Below are 6,000 nucleotides of genomic sequence, written 5' to 3'. Positions count from 1 at the left end.
ATCGTGAAAGATCCTTTCCAACGACAAAAATTGCACGTGTGTACGCAGCTTTAGAGGGATACAGTGGTGTCACAGCTGTGTCTGCAGAATGCAACAATGAACTAAATCACTGATTTATGTGAATTATGCTCACCTAGGGGCAGACATAGCCAACAGTTCGCTTCTGTGCAGAACTGGCTTGGGGCACCCCTGCTGTACTGATTTGGAGACCCTGTGCAGGTTGCTGTTGGCTGACTTGGGTTCAGGGCCCTCATGCAGCATCACACTTTGCACCTCCCAATCTTATGCTGTGATTACATCATTGCTATCATTAAATATTCAAACACATTTTCTCCTTTAGGATATATAGGGGCATTTAGAAGGGTATTGATGGTTATATGGTAATACATAACAATACATACCTGTTTGTACCCTGCAATGTACCAGACTTCTTCATGAGAGGTGCACGGCCAAAGTCCTCCTGGTATCCTCGACATTATATGAAATCCAAGTATAAACCTTGACTCTCCCATATCTGAAATAAGAAGGGTGAGCTTGTCCATAGCCCATTTTAGACACCCAGCATTGCATTATGGGAAGACAATCAGAGCGCCATGCTCCCCCTATATCCTGACTTCCTTAAGGCTCCAAGTGTAGAATAGGGTGGCAGGAATGCAGCCGGAAAAGGTGCACCAATGGTGCCCTATAGATTACTAGGGGTCAGGTCAATCAGATTCCCCAGCTCTCCTATTTTTGGGTGGTAAGACTGAGGCCTGTCAGATGGCAATTAGGATTGTGCAATAAAATGGCAGCAGAAAGAAACACTGCTGACATTACTGACCCTGTGCCATGGCTTCAGGTCACATGACCTAGAATGACATTCCATGTGACCGACCCCCTAACCATAACAGGTGGCCTCCTAGATTGTAAGCCCTTTGGTGCAGGGTCCTCTCCTCCTCCTCCTCCTCCTGTGTCACTGTCTGTATCTGTCACAGTATAATGTACAGCGTTGTGTAATATGTTGACGCCATATAAAACCTGGTTATTAACCAGCCGAGCGATAAGCCCGACCTTGGTACGGGTTTAAAAAAGTTACAATTATCGATAAACCCGAACTTTTCTCACTGTATGAAAATACAGTGAGAAAAGTTCGGGTTTATCGATCACTTACCTGGTCCCGCTGCGATCGTCCATCGGTCGTGTTCCAGCGTCGTCCTCCAGCGTTGGGTGCCCTCTCCGGGAAGAAGAAGCCGGCCGGCGGTGAAGAAGCCGCCTGCCGGGTTCTTCTCCCTCCGTGCGTGTACGTCGGCGCGTACGATGACGTCGGCGCGTGTGCGGGAAATTCAAATTGAAACTCATTCAAACACATTTTGTATTGGATTGATTACAAACTCCTGTACCCAATCCAATACAAAATAATAGAAAATAAATACAAAGTATGTAATTGGTAAATTCAAACTCTCATTTTGTATTGGATTGGATACAGGAGTTTGTATTCAATCCAATACAAAATGAGAGTTTGAATTTTGTTCTCATTTTGTATTGGATTGAATACAAAGTCCAATCCAATACAAAATAATAGAAAATATATTTATGTGGTTTTGTCTATAGGTATGTGACGGACACTAGGGAGGTGTTTTAGAAAAATATATTACTATACAGTATACCGAATTATCGCATTTTCAGTATTTTTCATTTATTTATGTATTCTTGTTTAAGCTGATTTTTTGTGTCTTTTATTTAATTTTATTTAAATTTTTTTTTTACATGATTTTGTGTTTCAAACATTTTTTATATTCATGATATCTACTAGAACCCTGTTCGGACATATTTCTGTAATTTTTATTTCTCAGGTCTACAATTTAAAAAAAAAATTTCATTAAACAGTGTAACACTTTTGGAACAGAAATCTAGACATCAGTGTAACGCCCAGGTGGTTAATAATAATAATAATAATAATAATAATAATAATAGCCATAGAATGGTGAAGGTTTGGGTCAGATTTTACCACTGTCTAGGCTACATAGAAGACATTCCTGTCTGGTGGAATAAATACAGGAAGTGAGGAGACATTTCCCCAATCAAGAAAAGAGTTGGAATAGAATGCAGCATTGCAGGTATTGGGAATCCATTCTATAGTTGCTGGGGGTGTTTGAGGCCTGTGACCGGACACAAACTTCTCCTCAGGAGAATATCCCGTTACCATGACAACCTGTTTATAATAATCACCCTGCTGTCTGTACACAGAATTGTATTCTCTCCCTCCATCATCTCCCTGTACCTGGCCAAGCTGGTCTTCCCAGAGCTATTCAGCCCCCTGAGGAGGTAGATAGATGTGTTTAGTGAACCTGGACGGCAGGGGGCGCTGTGGAGCAGGGTGGTGGCTGTGCTGCTGCTGTCTGTCGGGTGGTCTCTGCCTGTGGTGGCGGCCCGTCTAGGCTCAGCATTCCGAACAAGCTGATCAATCGTTTATCCATGGCTTCCCCCTCCTCTTGCTTCCTCTATCAGGGTAGTAGAGGAGAAGGACGGAGTGGAGAGAAGAGAGAGGCCGAGTAGGGGGCACACACGCAGGGGGGTACCGTGCAGATAATACAATGACATCACACACTGAGTACGGGGGGTGGCACTGAATACAGGGGAGGCAGTGCCCATCAGTCAGGAGGGGGGAACAGAAATAACAGAACACAGAGTGCCCTGCCTGGGCATTGAGATGGTGTGTACCTCCATGCAGAATGAGCACAGGTATCTTGTAAAGAGGAGGGGGGGTTAATATGTTGGTGCTATATAAATCCTGTTTATTAATTAATAATAATAGATGTGCACATAACCAACAGTGCAGAACTGGCTTGGGGCCCCTGTCGGCTGTGGAGGGCCTGGGGTTGCACACTTTGCACCTCCCTATGTCCACCCCTGGCTTTTGCCATAATCACTAACCCTTGCATGTGTAAGGCTCTGCAAAGCATGCCACACAAACATAAAGGCACAAGGAAGAGGGAAAATAATTTTTTTTGGCAGTAGACACCTTGCATGTCGTCTCTGCCAAAAACCCCAGCACCCTGGTAACATTTTGGTTTTTTGGGTTTGGTTCTGCTTTTAGGCTGCTGTTATAACAATATGTCTGATGAAGGTATATAATAAAATATTATTAAGTATAAGAAGGTCCCTGGTGAAATCTATTGAGAGGAAACGCAGGTAGGGGAGACTTACATGAAGGTGTCGATGCACTACTAAGACCTCAGCATGCGGCAGTGCTGCCATAATACCGCAGTACAGGTTCTTATAGAAGCAGCGTCTGAAGATTTGCTAGCTATCAGGAGTAAGCAGTACTGTACCATGCACTGCTGTGCCCATTCATTATCAGGCTGCCACTGGAAGAAGCTATTTGGAACATCAGCCCAGAGGAAGTGGTCCACTGGCATGAGGAAGCAGTAACTGCACCACAACCTCATGGTCTGTATCTGCTTTTACTCTACCCCAACCCTATTGTGTTTTCTTTATTTGGTTTGACACATGAGACTTTGATATGGGATATTAATCTCATTGATGAGACACTGATTATGGATCTTGAAGGTATTAGGGATGCCACATATACAGGCATACAGACCACTATGATTAGTCCATCCCAGTGTTTCTCATCCAGGGTGCTGCAGAGATTGTTAGGGGCTTCTCGAGCAGTTTGTGACCCTTAGATCAGTTTATCTGAAACTAATAGACTTTCTGGGCATCTGTAAATGGTGACATTCTTCCCACTCACCACAATGTACTGTGAGCTAATAGTAAAACGGGGGTTCACTGAAGACCTGATGACTGGAAGTAGCATTGTATTGGCACTATGTGATGTCTTACAGAGCACCCTGTAAATATAATTACATAACTGGTTCCATTTGGCAAATTTTACATAGTATACTTGATTTATAAATAGTTTATGATTTGATATTTATTAGGTAGTAAAGCTCTGTTATACTTTTTTATAATGATGCAAAAAGTAATGCTTACCTCTGCTACTCCATTTGTTCCCCACTGTTCTTCTGTGCTTTGCACTCTGCATGATGACAAAGCAGAGGGATTGCAAATTTTGGACTAAAAATATTACTTGTATATAGTGTCATTCTAGTTACTGAATAAACTGAGGAACATTTTAGCATGACATACTACTTATGAGGAAGCACGTGCACTCATATCAGAATTATTGAAACCCACAAATGAGGTATGTTCTGTGTTACCCATAAAATACACAAATGGTTGTTTAGCTGTTAGCACATATAAAGGAGAAGAGAATTTTAGGGTTTGTTCCCTGTTTTAGAAATACATGCGTTATCACAAAACACAAGATATACATTACAGCAGGGCCCAGTAACATAGAATAAAATTTTGCCATTGCCCGGTATATGTACAACTTACACTACTCTGCTATTCTCAGCAGCTCGGCCTCAAATATTATGGCACCTTGAGCAGAGAAGGATTTATGGCGGCTTAAAGTAAACAAATGCTTTGGATCTTGGTAAGTATGGAACGGTGGAAGTGGGTTAGAACAGTGTGAAAGGAAGGGACAGGGGTTGTGGAGGTGGAATATAAGTAAACATTGTGGGCAAAGTGCTTGCTGCACTTAAAGCTGATATTTAATTTCCCATAAATGTGCCATAAAATAAAGGAGTTAGAGAAAGAGAGAGAAGAGTGAGAGCAAGAGAAAGAAGCAAAGAAAGAAATCTAAGCCTCACATTGCTGCAAGAGTCTACACTGGCTTAAATATTCTCTGTCCCTTTCTATAATGACAGTATTGGTGCCTGGCACTTGGCTGCTCAGGGACACAACACTGCATGTTGAAAAAAGTGTCAGGTTGGTAAGAATGGGCATAACTCAGTTTAGGACACTCCTACACCCTAAGAACATGCAGTTAGTTCAACAGGGCAGTGATCTAAAGCACACCAGTAAATCCACAGAATGGCTGAAAAATATAAAAGCGGTATGTTGCAATGGCTCAATCAAAAGTCCAGACCATCACCCAACCAATATGCTGTGGATAGACCTTTTTATATAAACAAAAAGCTGCAAACCTCACAAATCAAAAGCCCTCAAAAACTCTGAATCATACAGAAATCGATTAATTCAAGTTACTGCTGCAAAAGTTGGTTATACAAGAATGAGTCATGAGGTGTTTTTAGATTTTACACATAGTTCCTCCATTTTGGCTTCATTTTTGTTAAATATGAAATCTGTTTTGTGTTGTTTTGCATCTTAAGTTAGATTTGAAAAATTTTAGGACCTGCTAAGAACCAGATGACTTTTTTTATTCATGTCCAAATATGTAAAACCCTAGAACTGAAAAAGTATTGTGAAAACAAAATAAGAATATGGAAAGAGGCCTACTGGAAGAACACTGGTGAGGTCAAGAGATGGCAGGAATAAGAATGAAGGTGACAGCAAATGTCTTCAACAGGTGGAATGACATCAGCAGGTTGGCATCTCTTCCTTTTCTTCACAGCAATAGGCTGTCCCCTTCACGGAGCTGAACCATAGCCCAGGCTGCAACTCTAGCTTGAGTTGGAGGGGGGGGGTGTTTCTCCATTCAGGGCAAGATTTTCTAAAGATTGTATTGTGTATTTAGCATAGCAGCCAAGGGTCAATGCTGATGGTAATTTAAATTTGAGTCTTTCATGAAGGTCAATGTAAATGGTTGAGATCTTGTAACTATAAACATGAATACTCAGACTCATACCCCTTTAGTAGATGTTATAAGAGAACAAATTCTGGGGCTTATTGGCGAAACATTATTCTTCCCAAGAGCATTAACGTTTGTGACACCAGAAAAAATGCAACCATGGTTGGCAATTTATAGACAAGGAGAAACGGTTACAGTTATCTAAAGGTTTGGTGAAGGTTTTAAGTTGCCAATTTTTCCAGGCCATTTGCAGCCAGCAGCTGTTTCTCAGTATGCAGTCAGTTGTTTTGATTGTACAATTGGTGATTGTTTTGGCAGAAGGAACTGTTGTTGAATTTGGATTTTAACTGGTTACTTTGGAT

The sequence above is a fragment of the Pyxicephalus adspersus genome, chromosome 1 (genome assembly GCF_032062135.1).
Source record: "Pyxicephalus adspersus chromosome 1, UCB_Pads_2.0, whole genome shotgun sequence".
NCBI classification, from domain to species: Eukaryota; Metazoa; Chordata; class Amphibia; order Anura; family Pyxicephalidae; genus Pyxicephalus; species Pyxicephalus adspersus.
This window is presented reverse-complemented; position numbering follows the sequence as displayed.